At 41.6% G+C, this 20,493-nt stretch overlaps 1 protein-coding gene across 1 annotated transcript in view; it reads left to right on the forward strand.

Annotated features, from left to right (window-relative positions):
• The first annotated feature begins 1,226 nt into the window (after positions 1-1,226).
• SGCD (sarcoglycan delta) overlaps positions 1,227-20,493 on the forward strand; it is a 303,981-nt gene continuing 284,714 nt past the window's right edge. Inside the window, exon 1 of the mRNA XM_008152265.3 lies at positions 1,227-1,300. The gene's annotated coding sequence lies outside the window, so the exon portion shown is untranslated. The remainder of the gene's footprint in view (positions 1,301-20,493) is intronic.

Here is a 20,493-nt window from a genome sequence, read left to right on the forward strand (position 1 = left end):
TCCTATTATCCACAACAGCCCCTCGGGAACACACAGCATTTTTACAGTCTGGGCAGCCCAGTCTTTAAAATAAGTTGCTAATGGGGTGTACTTTTAGGAAGTAAAATATTAATGCCGAAAGAAAAAGAAGAAACTCAAAACAGATGAGGCTCTCCATTTACATCATCTCTATTCTACAGTGTTACCTTGACAACTTAGCTTCGGCTGTTTAGATATTGGGTTTTCAGTGTGGGAAAAGGAGAAGAGGGGGTGTCTGTCCTCTTCGTACCTTCAGAGATTTCCTCTTGTTTCATGGAAAAAGGAAATGTCAAAGGTAGACCACAAAGTCCAGCGGAATGTGCACAGGACATCCTGGTGGAGGGTCATCCAGAACTAATCACAGGTGCACAGAATGAGGACACATTCTGATTAAAGGTACACTCTTTTCTCTTTTCTGTTTCCTTATAATCATAACACACAGCAACAGCTTGGGAAACGTTAGTTACATTTTTGGACCAGCACAGACATAGAGCAGAGAGCAGCCAAAGAGCCTGAAAAACAATTGCATTATTTTTAGGTGCAGCGGTCATAGATGCACACGCCAGGATGAGGGCGCAACTCTCAAGTGCTGAGCCAGTCTGGAAGTGCTAAAAATACTATTCCCTCCAGCCTGTGGCATTGTGAGTGAAGACTGAGGCAACGCAGGGCGGAGTTCACATTAGACTTCATGCCTCTTAGCTCTAATAGGCTTGTTGTCAGGACCAGCAAGGGCTCAAGGGGCTAAATGGGGGGAGGGGGTGAGAAAAGGTGAATGGAAGGAGCAAGTCCCACAGGGGCGATGTTGAGCAGAAGAAAGAGGTGTCTCCAGCATCTAGCCCCACCGAGCAGAGCCTGCGTGGAGAATGGCTGAGAAATCCGAACTGGTTCTAGAAGCAGTTCCCCTGGTGGTTGTGACCGTGAGCCCAGCAGATGCCATGAGCGCTGCTGCAGGGGAGCCGGGCCGGGCTGGACACATGTTTCCCATTGATAGCTGGAGACAGCCCAGTAGCTCCGCGTTGGCCTGACAAAGCCGTATTGAAGTGCAGACAGAGTACAGTTTCAAAGCAGGCAGAAAGAGAACGGGAATGCTGTTCAGGAAATTCTTCAGGCATGGGCAGGGCCTTGGCTGCAGTTCCACAGTTGGAAAATCTGACTGGGGCAGCTTCTGAACACGGGCTGGGCCTGCTCGCACTCGGCAGGCCCCGGCCGCCTCCGTCACAGCCTCTCAGCACACTCCGGACCGAGGGCCATTTCACAGCTGCCTGGGAAGCAGACAAGAGAGGTAGGGGGCTGCTGGGTGCGTGCATGTCCACGCCTCTCTTCACTTTCTAAGCCTGCTGTTTGTTTGCACGGTCTCCGGCTTCCCAGGGCGTGTGTGTGTGTGTGTGTGTGTGTGTGTGTGTGTGTAAGTTAGAACTCCATCACTTAAACATGTGGCGTGGACTTGTAATCTTTTCTTTCCCCCACTCCCTTCAAGATCTGACTTTCAGCAGCACTGAGACACTTCTGAAAGTGGGGGGTTAGCTGGCAACTCAGTGTGAAAAAAGAAAAGTATGTGATGTGTGTATTGTCACCCGGCTCCAGCCTTCTGGAACTTTGCTGTGTGGAAGGACAGTTCATTGGCAGGAAAGATCATTTTAAATGAAATTGTCTGTGTGCTTTGCTTCATGAGAGTTTTTAGAGGAGTGTTTTTTAGCAGAAAATGGCTCTCATTTCGGGAGGGGAATAGGGTTTGAAGTTTCTATTTTGGATGACACTTGCAGAGTACAGGAGCAGATGTGTGCCTATGCGTTCCTGGCATCTTTTTATTATTACATGAGGTTTTGACAATCATTGAAGGAGCCCATTGATAGATTTGCCTAGAAATATGCTGGATCAACATTTGTATTTTGTTTGTATAATAATTTTTACTTTTTCTGAGTTGAAGAAGTAACTGGCAGTTTTACTCTCAAAAAATACTTCTATATTTTCTGAAATATAGATCACTAAAGAGTAACAGAAAACAGTCATTTACTCAAAATCATTGTTAAAAGATGGAGACATAATGGTGTGGGTTTTATTTTATTGATCAATTGATTTTCTTTTACACCTTACTAAAGACTGCCTTTTTAAAAAATCAAATTTTAAATAATCTTTGTCACACATATCAGCTGTAATGCAATATAGATGTTTACTCCCTTGGGAAAGCTATAGCTTATTCTGTACTTCACAGTTATAAAATATGCAAAATAATGCAATTGCATCTAAGAAACTGGCCCAGCTCAGAAAGAGGTTGACTAAATTTCACTACAATGTTGTGATTCCTGGCAGGGCAATCTGTGACAGCAACGGTGTTTTCCAACGGGGGTTTGGCCAAGAGTCTGGTTGGGAAAAGAGATGAATGAATGGATTCTTGGATACTTCTTGAATAGCAGAAGATTAGTAGCTAGGCCTCTTAGGGTGGGCCTCTATAAAAGCAGGTGTGTGTTTACTTCAGTTCTAAAATCTCTCAACAAGTAGCTAATAGTACAGAGTAAGGTTAATGGGTAAATGAAGAGTGTGTTTTTATATCTTTCTCTGTGTATGACCAAGGATGAGTGGGCAGACACTGTGTCCTATTGGTGAAACTTGATTTTCAGCCAGCGATTTTATTTTCTCCACGGTTTTGCACTTGGAGGAGGGAATGGGGCAGCAGGATTTTTGAGTCTAAAAGATGGTGCACAGCCGTTTTCTTCATCAGCCTCATCTTTGGGTTGGGCTGGGTTGGGCTGGGTTGGGTTGGGAAGAGAAGGGCTTGTGAACTGCAGGACACGGAACAAGAAAGGCATGCTTTTAGAAGTCAGGAAAGACAGTGACTACACTATGTTTTTCTCCAGTGCCTACTGGGCGAGCAAAATGCCAAGACAGATTAGGAACCCACGTGAACCATGGCCTAGCCCACTGCCAGTGCAAAAGGAGCCTCGGTGAGCTCTAATGTCAGACTCTTCTAAATTTAGTGTGCCTCATGCCCTGCGCAGAACAGGCAACTCCACGTTGGAGGATTACAAGCAGCCGTGCCTAAAGCTTGGAAGAACCTCTATATTTCCCTTTTTTGGCGATATAGGAGGAAAATAAGTGAGGCTCTCCTGACGTCTGAAGAGAGATCACCAGAGTGGAGGGTAGGGAAGAAATCCAGGGCAGAGGTGTGGGCAACAGGGACAGAGGAATGGCCACACCACACACTGGGCAGTGAGGACAGAGGGAGGAGATCTGTGCGTAGGAGCGAAACACATTCTAGAAACAGCACAGAGCAGCAGGCACTGATTTGTTTGACTGGACGTGTGTGGATAAACCATGGCCTCAGTGAGGAAAAGGCTTTTACCCTCTTCATAGGAGACCCCCTGGTCAGTCTGCCCTGCTCTGCCTTCTGGAAGTAATCAGAAAGCACATTTTATAAGATTGGCATCATCCGAGGGGTCAGATTTCCTAAGCAGGGAGGGACCAGGATCTTAAGACCTTATTTTTAACCCACATTTGTTCCATCCAGTGATATTCCTGCTGGGGTGGGGGTGTCACGTGAAGGGACCCGCTGGACTTGGGTGAATGATCGCAGTGGGCAAAGCTGGTTCCAGGCCCTGCTCCTGGACACGTGAGTATGAAGACAAACTTCAGAAAGGGAATACAAAATGTTGTCTATGTCCTATGCTAGTGAATTTATTCAATTTTTTATTTTCTTTTAAAAACCACCTCCAATGGCATGTTTCACGTTGTTGGTGAAAGTGTTTAATATTTGTTTCATAATATAAGGAAGTTCTTAGAATCGTGGATTTTGCCATCTGGGAGGGATTTGGCTACCCTGTATTTAGAATTTCTTGAGTTTGAGTAATATAGTGACCCCTTTTAACAGGACTGGAAAAAAAGATCTATTCCTCCATTGTTGATTCAATCATTTCTGTTATACTGTGATTTGTTTATACCACTTTCTTGTTCATAGAATTTATTGGGGTGACATTGGTTAATAAAATTATATAGGTGTCAGGTGTAAATTCTATAATACATCAACTGCGTACGGTATTGTGCATTTACCACCCCAAGTCAAGTCTCCTTCCATCACCATTTATCCCCACTCTACTCTCTCTTCTATCTCCCCCCGCCCCCCGCTTACCCCTCTGGAAATCACCATACTGTTATCTGTGTCTGTGAGATATTTGTTTCCTTAATCATTTTACCTTTCTCACACAGCCCTGCCACTACCTTCTCTCTGATAGCTGTCAGTCTGTTTCTATTTTTTTTATTTTGTTCATTAGATTCCACATATAAGTGAAATCATTGGTACTTGTCTTTCTCTGACTGGCTTATTTCACTGAGCATAATGCTCTGGGCCCATCCATGCTGTTGCAAAAGGTTTTTTATCCACTCATCTATTGATGGACACTTGAGCTGCTTCCAAACCTTGGCTATTGTAATAATGTTGCAATGAAATAGAGGTTCATATATTCTTTCAAATCAGTGTTTCAGATTTCTTCAGTTATATTCCCAGAAGTGGAATCACTGGGTCATAAGGCAGTTCCATTTTTAATTATTTTAGGTAACTCCATACTACTTTCCACAGTAGCTGCACAAATCTGTATTCTTACCAGCAGTGCATGAGGGTTCCCTTTTCCCACATCCTCACCTACACTTGTTTATTGATTTATTGATGATAGCCATTCTGACAGGTGTGCAGTGATATTTCATTGTGGCTTTAATTTACAAGCCTCTGATGATTAGTGAAGTTGAGCATTTGTCCATATGTCTATTGGCCATCTTTGTGTCTTTTTAAAATATTATTTATTTATTTCAGAGAAGAAGGGAGAGGGAGAGAGAGAGAAACATCAATGATGAGAGAGAATCATTGATCACTGCCTCCTGCCACTCTGGGGATTGAACCCCATGTTACATGTGTTGGCTCAGTAATAGCTGGCACCATGCTAGAGGAAGTAGCATGGCAATGGAATCATACTGTTAGAAGGGCCCTTGGGAATTACCTGGTTCCATGGTTTCTCAAAACTTCTTAAATCAGATTTTCTGAGATTAGAGTAGGGGAATCCCTATATTTTTAAAAGCTCCCTGAGAGATTCTGTTGAAGCCAGCCAGACACTGGTCCACAGAACTGAGTTTGTTTAACACTGTCATGGCTAAACTATTATTGACTACAGGGGTGCCATTTATAGCATTGCTAACAGACGCCAGCCAGATGTGATGACGGAGACCCTCCCTGCACTGGGAGGCAGCTTGGGGTGTTGTTTCTCAAGTCAAGCCTCCTGAGATTGGGCCAAATTTGTATCTCTGTATTTTCTTTGTAACCCATAGCCATTGTCATAGTAACTTAAGCCACATTTGAGGGTGTAGTGGTAGTTGGTGCAGAAGTGAGGTGAAGAGAAGGAAATACAGGTAGAGGTGGTCAGGAATGCTGGGATGCATCCTTAATCCATTGAAAGCTGGATCTCAGTTTTCCCATCTGTGAAATGGGATCAGATGCCTCTAAAGTGTTTTCTATTTCTCACAATACATGATTTTTATAATTCTAAGACTCTTCCACTTCTTTTTAAAATATATATATTTATTTCAGAGAGGAAGCCAGAGGGAAAGGGATAGGGAGATAGAAACATCAATGATGAGAGGGAATCATTGATCAGCTGCCTTCTGCCCCCGCCCCTCAACTGGGAAACGAGTCCACAACCCAAGCATGTGTCCTGACAGAGAATTGAACCGTGACCTCTTGGTTCATAGGTCAACACTCAACTACCGAGCTACACCAACCAGCAAAGCTCTCCCATTTCTTTATGTATGTCTTAGTCTTTCTTTCCCAAGGCTGGGCATCTTGAATTATTTTATCTACCCTCATCTTTTCTGTGCTATTCTCTTTCTTTTTCTCTGAACACATTCCAGTTAACCTCCTCCTGAGAAAAATGTAGTTCTCTGAACTCAATTCCAGTCATCTGACAAGTACTTGTTCCACGAAGAAGACAACATACATCTATTAACCTAAGGGGAAGAGGGCGATGGTAAGGGAGAAAGCACAGCAAGAAAGAAGAATGGGATAATCTAGTAGCAAAAGGAGAGTGGTTATACTGTGACCTGAGCCCCAGCTCTGAGCCTGGGCTGTGATCCTAGCTGTGTGACCTTGGGCAGGTCACTTCATCTCCATGTGCCACAGTTGTAGCATCTTGAAAATGGACATGATAGTATGTATCCCATAGTGTGTTGCGAGATTGTTCATGTAAGGCACTTAGCATGAAGAATTTAATAGTTTAGCTTTCTATACTTCAATATTGACTGAGATGGCATGAGGCAAAGAATGAAATAGGCATTTAAGAGACAATCGGCAGAGGAGAGAATATTTCACACTGACTCATCCAGGTTGCTTTTTCTTTCTGCGTTGCCCGAATTTCTCTGCATTGTCCGCTGTCCCCTTTCTTTCACCTTTGCTGCTACACAGAAAGGTGATCCTCTTCATTATTGCTTCAAATTCCTGCTGCCAAGTGTGAGCCGCCTTCTAGAAAGGAGGCCATGTAAGCAGTGGCCCCGGCCTGCCTGTCAGACAGGTCTGTGGGGCAGGAGGAGGAGTGTGTCGCCACGGTTCACTACGTGTGTAAATCCTGCGAGATTGCTTTGCTTGGAAATCTTGGCTGCTGGCCGTCCTAATGGAGCTCCGGGTGTGTGGGTGGACGTGGAAGGGATGGCTTTATTCTTCCTTTGAACCGATAAATGCAGTGGCACCTATTAAATAGCAAGCACGGTTTCCTGATAAAGACTCTATTGCCAGGGATTAGAAACTCTCTCCTTGTTCAAACCACTTTCCCTGGCTGGGGTGATAAAATCAGACTCTCTTGTGAGCACCCTGACTTCCAAATAATGCATTTCTGAATTCCTGGAAACCCTGCAGTTCCTTGCAGGGGTCCAAGTATTCAGCCACCGGAACTGCTCTCCTTGAGCCCAAGTAAGTAAGTATCAGGGTTAGCTCCTTTCTCCAGGCAAATCATTCAGCACGGCCCCATTCCCCTGACTCAGGCTGGGTGTGCGGTCTGGGCATGGCATAGTCCATGAAAGTGGACTGCTTAAAGCCTGGATACGGCCAAGAAGCCACCCCTTACTGTGTCCCTTTCCTTCCTGTTCTTACCTCTTCCATCTCTCTTGTTCTGTATTCTGTCTAGCTCTTTCCTTCTATTTTTTTTTTAATTCCGGTCTATCTTCCTGTTGCAAGTTTCTCTCTTTGTTATTGCTTAGTAGGCGCTTAACAAAGTCTCCTGCTTGTCTCAGTGGTCACGAGTGGTGGTCATAGACCCGAGTCTGGGCTGCATTACTTCTACCACGTAATGACAGGCCATGATCATCTAAGTTTTGTGGTTTCCCTTCTGTCATGGAAGACCCTGCTCTGATGTCTTGCAGGCTGAGGATGCCCACGGTGGGTCACAAACTGGCAATCAATCCATGGACTGACCGGTAGACATAATTTGGTGTCGTTTTTCATTTTTTCATTGACTTAGTTACAGAGTATTTAAACATACTGAGCTATTATGTACAAATGTATATTACATAGAAAAGGCTGAAGATGAGCATCCCTGGTCTGATTTCTCGCCACAGCAGTTGGTGGGATGTGGGCAGCTCCTGTTCCTCTGAGAGGGACTGTGTCCGTGTCATCAACCTCCACCTTCCTTATCTGTAGGTGTTTCCATTAGTAAGCTCTCAAGAGGCCTTCTGGTCTGAACCGCAGAATGTATACAATGATCTGAGTGACCTTTTTCCCCCAACTATTTCAAGGGTGGTATATACAGTACCATTGTAGATGCATGAGAGAGAAATTAGGGTGTGGTGACTGGATCCTCTCAGGGGACAGTGCTGAGATGGGCTAAATGTCTGTTGAGAGGAAGTGCACTAGGGCCGCATGGTGGCCAGGAGCACAGGTGTCAGCAGTAAACATTTCTTGGAATAATCACATCATACTACTGTACATAGGACTTAAACATTTAAAAATGTGATAGAATCCAGAAGATCCTCTAGGGTGGGGGTTGATTAGGACGGGGCATGAGGGGATGCTCTAGGGTGATGGGAACATTCCCTGTCTTGATTATACATTGTTTACACTGATTTATAGTTTTGTGTATTTCGAGCTGGATGGTTAATAGCTGTGTATTTCACTGCAAGTACGTTATACCTCAGTAGACACATGCACATCTGTACAAACATACCTACACATATATGTGAAGGCATACCAAGTGCTTAGCACACTGTATAGTAACTTTTAGGTATTATTATCACCATGCTGTTTCTGGATACTTTGATGTAAAAAAAATACAAATAATCATGACTAGAAATGAGATGAAGAGCATTTCCTTTTAGACAGTAGATTTCTCTGCAAGTTTTTGAGAGCTTAGATAATTGCTAAGGAACCTTACCAAACACAGTTGTCAAGGGAGCATCTACTGGGTCGATGCTAATTTTATAGAACTATTGAATCACTATAAAAGGAGGTATCTAATGTGTTGTAGCTGTTTTTCATGGTGTTGTAAAAGCTAATGGGTTTTAGAGACATATCAAAGATGGTTTATTACCTGAAAAGGGAGGAGGGGAACGCACCCTGGTTGAAATTCAGTAGTTGCTCAATAAGTATTTGATGAATCAACTTAAAATTAATACCCACTTTGATAAATTCTAGCTTGAAATGTTACAAAACATTTTTAAATCAGTAATTATACTGTTCTGATCACGTATACACATATAGCTATATCTGGTAGCATTTAACACAAGAACTGAGAGAACAGGCTTTTTAGCCAGATTATTTAACAAACTCTGGGTCCAAATTCTTTAACAAGCTAAGTGAGTTTGGATAGGAGACTTAGCCTCTCTGCTGCTCAGTTGCCTCCCCTGAGAAACGAGGGTAGTGATAATACCTATCTCATCCGTATATGTGTGTGAAGATTAAACAAGTTCACGAAAGCATTTAGAAGAGTGTCTGGCACATAGTAACCATTACCCAAGTGATGGTCATTAGTTTTGTGTGCTTTCTTTGTGTTAGGAAGCTGAAGGTTTTGTGTGGTTTGCGTATTGTTCAGAAAGCATATGTATGGTGTTTGATTAAAGTGATGTCTAATAGCAGTTTAAGGGGGAGAGACTGGACCGTGGAGTTTGTGGGAAGCATGCTGGTTTTTAGTGTAGCTTTCTTTGGCCTCGTCACTACTTTACTCTGTGACCTTGTTAAGCCACGTCAGCTCCCTGAACCTGGCTTTCATAGTTTTTGAACTTTGCATTCTTCATGCTCCCTTCAAGCTCTGTGACTCATTCTCTGATTGTACGTGTTTGAGTCATGCTTATCATTACTTTATTACACAGCTTGGTCCCCAAATCACAGAAGAGCTGTGGTGACTGGCTGGATGGGGATGGTCATTTCTGTTCTGGGTAGAATCATCCATGGGGATTTAAGAAGCTCGGAACTTGGACAACACAGAGCTGGCTAGTTGAAATGGACCTGTCGCTCCTATAAAGAATGCTGGCCATAGACAAGGACATGATGGGGAGAGGCAGTGCTCTTTGTGAAAATGACACTATTAAATTTGTGGTCAGGTGTTTGAAATGATCGTTCCTGTTCAGGGATATTCAGTTTATATATTTTTTCTGATCCTCAACTTGCAACATCACGGACTATGTTTAAAATGATGCTTGAGTTGTATGCACAGCCAAATCTTCAGTGACTCTCAAGTCATTGCTCAGATATTAGCGTCTTCATTATAAGTATCTCCATGAGGACAGCCTTTCCCATGCTTTTAACATTTGAACCTGCTCTGCTCCCCAACCTACAACACTGCTCATCCCCCTTTTCTTGACTCTCTCTCTCTTCCTCCCTTTTGTTCTTGATCTTTTCCCCATAGCACTCATTCTCTGTAACAGAAGTTTCAAACATGGTTTTCATTTTTGTTATCTGCCTCTCCCATCACTGCCTCCTACCACAGCCATGAGATTGGGGAGGGGGGGGTGTTTTTGCTCATTGATGTGTCCCAAATGCCTAGAATAGAGCCATGGGAGGGCCTGAAGTAAAATATGGATCTGTCAGGTGGTGGTCGTGTTCATGTATTCCACACAAAATACATGCCAAGATGGTAATTCTAAATACCTTGTATCATATTCAGGGAAATTCAAGTCTTTGCCTCATTCTGTATGAAATGGAAAGAAAATTGAGCCTGAGTTTGAGTCCAGACCCTAACCAACTTACTGGTTTGGAGTCCTTCAGAACATTTGTTCATTCCTTAGACCTCAGTATCTTAATTTACAAAAAAAATTGTTTTGAAATAATTTTAATCATATTGATCCCCTAGAATGTTGTCAGAAATGTCTGAGCCCATATATCTGAGAATGACTAGTACAAATATGTATGTGTGTTTCAAAACTATATTTCTATCTGAAACTACTTCAACTGGCACCTCACACATCTAAATCTCTAGAACAGTAAGAATTAATGTTTATAGTTACACAGAAATATCTTCTAATTCATCAAAGATAACTATTTTAAATTTATATGTAAGGGATGTTGTACTTTGGAAGATAACTTCAATGATAACATCTACTAAAGCAATGGATATACACACACGTGCACTAACACACACACTTAGATCTAGCAATTCAGTTTCTCAGGGCTTCTGTGAGAGGTGTATTTGGACATATGTGAAAGATGCATGTTCCATTGCTATGGCTTTCAATAATACTGATATGCAGGAGACTTAAACATTCCTTCTCTAAGCCCAGTGTTCCCCCTGAATTCCAGTCGTACTTTGAAGTGGCTTTGTGATGCCACCCCCGTGGATTCTTCGATGCATTTCTAAATCAACGTGACGAAACAGAGCTATCTTCCCTCTGCACACTCCGTTTGCTTCCTGCCCCAGAGCCTACTCGTCTCCTGTGCCGCCCATCCTGATGAATGGCAGCATCGTTCACCTCGCTGCTCAGCCAGAACCTTGGCATTCTCCTTGACTCCTGTCCTTTTCTTGCATTCACTCTATGTCCTGGGGCAGCAGTAAAATCCTGTTAGCTCTACCTCCCAAACAGATTTCAAACACGGCAATTCAACACCTTCTCACTCACCTCTACCCTGGTCTGGGCTGTTCTCTCTGGGCAAGAGTAGTATTCACAGGCCCCTGGTTTCTCAACTTGCATCCTCGTCCCCTGCAGTCTATTCCTTGGAGTGATCCCAAAGTGACAAACTGATCATCTCACTCCTATGCCCAGTTCTCTGAAAGTTAATCTTACAATCAGTAACCTTCCTGTGGTTTATAAGACCACATGTGAAACCCTTCTGCCTGCTCTCTTCCAACTCATTTTTACATTACCCCCCCCCCTTGCTCACTCTGATCTAGCCACACTGTCCTTTAAACATGCCCAATGAGCCACCCGCCCCCCTCAGGGCCTTTGCACTTGCTGGTACTGTTTCTTCTGACTGGAGTGCTCTCTCCCTATGTCCTCATGTTTTACTCTCTTGCTTATTCGTGTTTTTGTGTATTGTTGTTGTTTCCCCCCTCAAATCTCTCCACTACAGAGAGGGTTCCCCTGACGGTCCTGTGGATAGGAGCAAACCCCCCACCTCACCATCTGTCTGTCCCTTTTCCCAGCTTTACTTTTGTCTTCATAAAACTTACTCCCAAGAGTAGGTATAGAAAGTTATGTGTCTGTTTGTTTGCTTGTTTATCATATCCTCCAATTGAATATAAGGTCTATGAGTCAGGAATCTGTCTTTTCACTGCTGAACGCCTAGTGCCAGCGCAGGGTAATACCCGATAAATATTTATCTCTTTGAACAAACATTGGTAACAGAAAATTACTGTAAACAACATCAATATTCATCACCAAGGAGTTGGTTAAGTTAAATATCATGTACCCATACAATTTCAAACTAACTTAAAAATATATTTCTGTAGGTTTTTATGGGACTATCACTAAACTATGTTATTAAGTGGGCCAAGTTAGATTTGGAACAATAAAGAGCATAAAATATGCTCTTGTTTGTGTAAAAAGGAAAATTTAAACATGTGCATGCACTGAATATGTACATTGAATAAGGCCAATGTGTGTACTTAGCATTTCTGTAAGGATAAGAAAAAAGCTGGTGATAGCTGCCTTTAGGGAGGAGGGCTTAACGTGTGGATGAAAAAGGAATGTTCTTAACTGTATGCTCTTTGGTTCTTTTAAATACATGCACTTGTCCAATTTTTTCAGTGAAAATTCTTTAACACTTGCATATAAAAATTATTGGCAAAATAAAATAAGAAATAGCTAACTTTTAAATCCCAATATTTGTTTAAATAGAACATGCCATTTCTGGATCATTTCCCATAAACAGGCATTTACTTTTCTTTATGAATTTTACAAAACGGATGTTGATTATTCTATCAAAACTACAAGTAATGAGTTTGTTACAATTGTATAAATTGTGCCAAACATCAGCAATCCAAGACTAATGCTTTATATGGATGGCTGAATGAAAACAACTCTTGAAGGCAGATAGTTTTAAATCAAAGACCTCAAAATTAACATGGCTAATGGAAAACTATTTATATGCCAAGATAATCCAAAGTGACTCAGACTCCACAACAAACTCTAGAAACTGTAATGACCCTGTGAAGGAACTTGTGCCTGCTATTTATGTGAACTGGTTTCAATCATATACAGTGATCTAATTCATACGTACTTTTAAATGCGTTGGAAATTTTAACATACGTCATCGTCATCATCAATAAACTCTAGCTCACTTGATTGGTATCACATGTCTTATTTCTAAATAAGGTATGTAGTTATTATTAGTCTGGCAGTATTAATTCTTTACTCCTTACCATCACTTACAAGGTTTGGTATAATTGGTCTGCAGTCTGTCTACAAACTCATCCTGTATCCTTTCCTCTGAACTCATTCGAAGCCAACCCTGCCAGCCATCCTGCTTAACCCGAGCATTATTTTAAGGCCAAATGCTTGCTGTGTCTGTCCTCTGCTGGAAAACTCTTTCCACCACTAGGCCTCACCTAAATTGTCAGTTGGTCAGAATGGCCTTCTGTGACCAGATGGGGTTATCCTCCGTTCTCTGTCACAAAACCTTCTTTGTTTCCTTCCTGATAACTCACTTTAGTTCTAATTGTTTCTTCCATTTATATGTTTATTGTTCATCTCTCCTATTAAACACAGGCTTGATGAGGGTAGAAATATCCTATTCATCCATGGGAAGACCTAAGTATCGCCAGGATCTACTATGGTACCTGGCACGTGGTAGGTGTCAAAAATATTTTTTTTTTCTGTTGTAAGATTGGAGATTTCCTTGAAGGCCAGGTGCTTTGTCATGTTACTATGTAACTGTACATAGAATTACACTCATTGGCACTCCCGTAAGTTCCCTTATGGAAAAGGATTGTGAGGCCTAATGGGTAAAAGAGGCAAGTAAGCATTAGTCAAATGCCTGTCAGTGTGTCCTTGATTCAGCTCTACCCAATTAGAAGAGTGGATCATGGCCCAGATAATATTACAGGCCCCAAAGAAATATCATCAGGAAACTTGATGGCCTTGATGTGTCTTTAGAAGTATACTGAGTACTTTTTAAACATCCCTCAAAACATAACACATTCTTGCACATGTTGATAATACAGACTGGAACTGTTTTCCAGATATCTCTCTTATTTTGGAGGAATAAGAGGAAAACATTCATTGTCCTGAAGAAGAACGATGCAGAAACAAAAACACTGAGGGACACAACGGGACACCTTCTAACAGTATCATTCTAGCATATGTGCTCAGCTGCACAAAGTACCACAGCGTGTATGTTTCTGCCAAAGACCTTCCATCATTTTTACATCAACTGGTGAAATGTAGGAAAGGGAGCAATACAAGGTTTTCTAGTAGCTATTTTGTACCAACCAGCCTAAGGAAGGGAAGTCAACACTGTATAAAAATATATGATGACTTAAGTAAGATCAAGCCAGTTTCTGCATTAGGATTTCAAAGATTGGTCAAAGACGTGTGGTGCTCGTCATTTTGAAGCTCATTGTAGGTGAGCCTTAAAGCTAGATGTGTAATGTAGCTTCCTTCATTAGAGGAGCAACAGCCACAGGGTCCGGGACCACTGAGGCTGGGCCTAATTCAAGGATTCTGATAACTTCACATGATCGTGAGATTTGTGCAGATCCCTCTGGTGGCTCCTATGACGGATGTTGGGCTTTGATGAGGAAAAACTTGCATGGGCATCAGAAAGTCACTAAGGGGTGGGTGGTGGCTGCAGTGGCTGAGGTGAAACAAGGTCACACAGCCTAAGAGGAGGTTCTTCACAAGTCCAGTTTATCAGAGTGGGTCTTCTCCTTGAAGCTCTCACATTAAGCTGGCATCAGGCCTTGATTCCATAATGGTATGTGATCCCAGGTATGAACATTTGAATGAATTTATGGCTCTCAAAATCATATTTTAATAGTACACCCATCCAGAAAAACTTTTTTTTGGAAACCCCACATCTATTATATTTGGCAACTATTTATTTAGCCTGTTGTTATAGGTGGATTTTATTATGAAATTGACTTGAACTATTGGTATTTGTTCCCTACTTAATGTCAAAGCAACAGTAAGTTTCACTATATTCCTTCTTTGAAAAATATAATCCTATTGCATTTTGTGTGTGAGAAGCAGATTATCTTTAAGTCAACTGGATTTGTTGATAAACAGGTGAACGCTGAAAATAACCTCATGAAAGAGTAGAGTAATGCTTTGGATTTAAGCCTTAGCATCGGTATGATTGCATGTGCCTTTGGAGAGAGAGTTGTGTAAGCTTTCATTCCTTTGCTTCTGATCTCACAGCTGTTTACTTATTGCTGGAGTATATGCTTTGCTGTTCAGCAATGGCCTGATTTTTATTCATTCATTGAACAGTGAATATACTAAGATAGGTAGATAGATAGAAGATAGATAGATAGATAGATAGATAGATAGATAGATAGATAGATAGATAGATATTCATACATACCATTTTTAGGTGCTCCTGGTGTTCAGAGAAGTTCTAAATACTTAGGAGATTTTGGGATATATTCAGAGAGATAACACATATGACTATAAAATGTGTTGGATAACAATGTAAAATTATTCCCAAAGTCTGATGGAAAGCACTTGCTGTGTCTTATCATTCTCAAGAAAAGGCTGTGTTTGGGTAGATGGACTCCTTTTTAATATTCACATGCCTGATACACCCCCACAGGTGCAAGTAAGCCTCCAACAAGGGCATGCTATACTGTTTGAGAATAATTTTGCTGAATTTTTCAACTTTTGGGAGTGTTTTAATGTATGATTGGTGTAGAGGATGGAAAAAGTCTACTGAACGCCATCAAACAACAGATATTTATTTCTCACCTATTCTGGTCTAGGCGCTGCTAATATTATAAATCAGGTTATCACTCCCTTGTTTCAAATTCTACCAGGGATTTTCATAAACTTTTCAAAAACAGGTTCTGTCTTTGTACTCTGGTCTCAAAGGTCCAGCATCATCTGGCTCCAAGCCAACTTTTTGGCCTCATCTCATGCCCGTTTCCACTTTACTCACTACAGACCGTCACATAGACCTTGTCCACAATGGGGACTTTGCTTTATTTCTTCTGTCTGGAATTTGTTTTTATCCCTGCCTTCACCTCAATGTCTTTTTCTTATCCTTCAAGTCTCAGCTTAAATGTTACATCCTCAGAGAGTTCTCTGTTGATGAGTCTATAAAATATCTTTCATCCTCAGATGTTCTCTTTAACATTATCGGATATATTGCAGTGAAAGCACTTCACAGCATTCATTTGGTCTCTTTATGCATTTACTATTAATTCTCCCCCACTGCCAAGGCTATGAGCTTCATAAATGCAGTGTAATTCTTATTAATTGTGGTATCTTGAGACCCTTTGCCCAATAAATAGAATTTGATCAATGATCAGTAATTATTTGATGAGGGAGTATATGAATGAAAGACATATAGACAGGTCCAATTTGAGATGGAAATGAGAATTCAAGGGGTAAGTTGAGTTGCGTTATCATAGAAGCACACAATGCAAGCATGGCCCTGAACATTGTCTCTGAGATGAGAGATAACGCTAATTCTTAATGTGAACTTGGAAGAAAGAAGCAGAGGGGAGAGGTTGGAAAGGCAGATAGTAATCACTGAAATAAAAAAGAAACCATGGATCTGCATTGGCATCAATGCCAAAGGACAAACTTTCCAGATGGAAGGGAAAAGTTGGCAAGCTCCAAAACTTCAGAAAGGCCCTCTCTGGTTTGGCTCAGTGAATAGAGCATTGGCCTTCAGACTGAAGGGTCCCGGGTTTGATTCTGGTCAAGGGCACATGCCTGAGTTGTGGGCTCCATCCCCAGTATGGGGTGTGGAGGAGGCAGCCGATCAATGATTCTCTCATCATTGATGTTTCTGTCTCTCTCTCCCTTCCTTTCTGAAATCAATAAAAATACATTAAAAAAAAAAGGCTTCAGAAAGTCCAAGGAAAATTGGCATTAAGAAAAGTTAATTGAATTCTGATCAGGGACATCACTAGTGATTTTTGAGTGGTTAATTTCAGTGGATGGATGAGAATATGAAATTTTTAGAGATTGCTAGGGATCCTGGAACCCTGGGCATCAATGAGAGTAAAAGTAAGTAAGAAGTGGAGAGGGTAATAAAGGTAAGTTAAGATCTCTTTAATGGCAGGAAAGATCTGTTCACATTGAAAAAGCCAAGACACCAAAGGCTGCAAAGAGCATAATATTCAATATATTGCTGAAGGGGGAGGATGGAAATGAAAACTCCAGGGTAGAAATGCAGCAAAAATGTGACAGATGGCCAAGTATATATGGGAAGAAGATGGGTCACCCAGTGAAAAATAACAGAAGTACAGGCAAAAATGGGCCAGGGTACTTTTCTGTAATGGATCTAAATTCGTGTTCTGGAAGCATGGTGTCTGGGCCATTATTATCAGGATCACTTCTGGTGCTTGTTAAAAATACAGGTTTCTGAGGTGCACCCAGACTTACTGAATTAGAATATTTTGGTGTGATGCCTGGGAGTCTGCATTTAATCAATACCCTGGAGTGTTGCTTATACATTCCAAAGTCTGAAAATCACTTGCAGTGGAACATAGGTAATTATATCTCCCATCGAGCTCAGCTAGGCAGTGCTGGGCAGTGGTGGTGTTACACTGAGGTTTCAGTGTATGCTTGGGGTCCCTTGTGGGAGAGACCAGAGGGGGATCCAGGTTTTGTGAGGTCTGAAGCTTAAACAACATATGGGGCTATTTTAAGGGGAAAGAAACCTGAAGAATTAGAAGTACAATCTTAAGTTAAACACATGAATATTTATTTGGAATAAGAAAGAAATTTAAATTATTAATTATAGAAGATGGCATATCATAAAATCCAGAAAAATAATATTAATAATTAACTGACATACTTTTTCTACAGTTTTTGGTTGCTTAGTCTCTTCATATGACAGCTATTGGGCACTATCACATTCTGTACAGACAATGGAAAATATCATTGTTTATTGAAATTGGTAATTTCAATAGAACTTCCTTTTTTAAATGTAGATCATCATGATGTATAAGCACTCAACTTTACATACAAAATACAGAGACACAGTGCACATAACCTGCAAACACAAGAATTCTGATTAATTCTATTTTCAGTGTCCCATTTAAAAAAAGAAAAATGGTGTGGTGATTTATAATTATACTAGAAGCCCTGCGCACGAATCCGTGTGCCAGTAGCTCGCCAGTAGCTTGCTGCCGCCCTCCAGTAGCTCTTCGCCTGCTGCCCCGCCCTCCTGTAGCTCCCCTTACCCCTCTCCCCCCACCCCCATCCCGCCCTCAGAGCTTGCTGCCCTGCCCCCTCCTGTAGCTCTCCGCCACCTGCTTGTAGCTTGCTGCCCCACCCTCCTGCTGATCCGTGATCCGGTCGTTACTCGGTCGGTCGTTATGCTTCCTGGCGTAATGACCATTGGCATATTAAATCTTTATTATATAGGATATGCTGAATTGAGTATATCCTTGACAGGAGAGAATTTCTGTTTTGACTAGGTGTCAGTGAGGATTGAATCCTGCATTTGAAATTTAAATAACCAGCTTTTGACTTTTCCACTACCCACCTATTTCTGGAGCTGGCCACTATAGGAGATGTTTATATTGCAATGTGTCTTTTGGTCCTGCATCTTCATGACACCATGCTTGGTGAGTTGGCACCAAGGGTGAAACAATTCCTAAAAGACATCTCTATACCAGGGAGCTAGCAACAATGTACTTCTACACGGAAGTGTCTGCAAACCATATACATATATACCACTGCACCCAAACTATATGAACCCCTAATTTAATTTCCTGTTAGTTAGACCTCCATAATGCATATAATTCCTCCAAAGTCAGGCAACATAAAGGGAAGTTGAAGAAGGAAGGGTCCACCGTAGCCAGTTTGGCTCTCATATCAATGTTTCTCTCTCTCTCTGTCTCTCTTTTTCTCCCCTTCTCTCTTTCTTTCTCTCCTCTCTCCCTCCCTCTCCCCTCCTTCTCTTTTATTCACTCTAAAAAAATTTAATGGAAAAAAGTATCCTCGGGTGAGGATTAACAAAACAAACAAACAAACAAAACTGAAAGTATGATGCTGGCAATGCATTATCATCGCCCCTCCCAGGGCCAAGGAAGGGCCTGAGCAAGGGAGGACCTGAAACTTCAAACTTCTTGTGAATCAAAGAGAAATACAGATTGGAGATTGTCTTTCCTCTTAGGTTTTTAACATTACAACATGGTGTGTGTGTGTGTGTGTGTGTGTGTGTGTGTGTGTGTGTGTGTGTGTGTGTGTTTTACTAGAAAAATTAATGTACTCAGCATATCTAAATTGTCCCTTTCCAGGCAGGGTTATTGACAACAGATGTTTCCATTACAGTATGTTTGGCTGACAAGGCTCCCTATTGCAGTCATTCCTAGAAAATTGCTCACTGCCTTCCCTGTTCCATAACGTATTGATCAGTCAAGTGGTCTATCTATCTTAATTACAGAGTTGCAGATTGGAGTTTGTTTTTTCATTTAGTTCATGAAAGTAGGCAAGGGGTGTGGTGGAGAAAGAAGAGCCCTCAAGAGATAGAAAAGACCACAGCATCAGGCATTAGAGAACCTGCGTTCTGATCCCTGCTCAGCTTATAATTCGCTAAGTGACTTGAAAGGGAGCTACTTTCCCTTCTGGGCTTTGAGCAACTCACCAAGTCAATGAATGTGTCAGGCAACATCAGGGGTTTCTAGGAGTCCAAGGGTTCCGCAGAGGTGCCTCAAGAGTGGGTCATCCCTCATCCTTGCTCGCTTGCTGTTTTATGTGCTAGATTAGAGTTTGTTTCAAGGTTTTTGTCTCAAAATAGTTGGACTGTGGCAGGGGGTGGTGGGGAAAGAAGGCCCTTTTTTATTTTTTATTTTTAGAAAAGTTGTCCCAAATGCTTGAAATGACCTGGGAAGCTTTTTAACAGTTCTAATTCAATCATAGAGCTCAGAATTTGAATTTGTTCGAAGTTTCTTTCGAATCCTGCTGCATTGAAAGACATTATTCTACACCAGTGGTAAGCAACCTTGTCTACACTTTAGGATCATTTGGGAACTTTTAAAAATGCTGATGCCTGGGTCCTACCATTGTGACTGTTATTTAATTGACTTGAGCATAGAGATTTTGATTAGCTCCTTAGAGGTCTCTGATGGGCATCAGGATTGAGAACCCATAGTGGAAATAATCACTGAATTCTAATAAGTTCTAACAACTTGTGTATGAAAAAAAAATGTAAAAGTGTGCTATCCCTCTCTCCAGTCTCTTATAGATATTGATTGAACATGGCATTTCTGTTTTACAGCTAAGCTATATAATTCTCTCATTGGTTGGGGCGAGTGTCAGAGGAAAGACAGCTGGTGTGGTGGGATACCTCTAGCTTCTGGACACTCATGTGTGAAGAATTCCTTGCTGTTAATCATACCCACAAGAATCAGGGACTGTTATTCTTGTCCTTATCCTGCCATATACCCTGTAGCCATGCACAAGTGGGTCAGCTTCTCTAGTCTTAAACCAGCTTATTCATAAAATTAGTTGATTGGAATCAAAGAACATTTCAGATATGATTCCAAGATTCTGTGATCATTTCCTTAATTTACAGAATATAAATTCATAGAAAATTAAGGCTTAATTTCCTTCAGACTCATATGGCATTTTTTTTCTCTTCTAATTGAACTTTGTAAAAGGGCCAGTAAGTGATGACTTTGTGTTCCTATGTTGTTGCAATACAGTCCTGACCTAGAGAATTGTAGGAGCTGAATTACTGAATAGAGATTTTCGTGCAGCATGATGAACCTCTGAGTTGGGAGCTGAGTTGGGAAACCAGTGCTTTGGGAGCTTCTAGTGGAAGTTTGCAAAGATACAAATAAGAACTTCCCTTGTGTTTGGCTTCAACTTGTGTGCACCCCTAAACAGCAGCAGATGTCACAG

The sequence above is a fragment of the Eptesicus fuscus genome, chromosome 6 (assembly GCF_027574615.1).
Source record: "Eptesicus fuscus isolate TK198812 chromosome 6, DD_ASM_mEF_20220401, whole genome shotgun sequence".
NCBI classification, from domain to species: domain Eukaryota; kingdom Metazoa; phylum Chordata; class Mammalia; order Chiroptera; family Vespertilionidae; genus Eptesicus; species Eptesicus fuscus.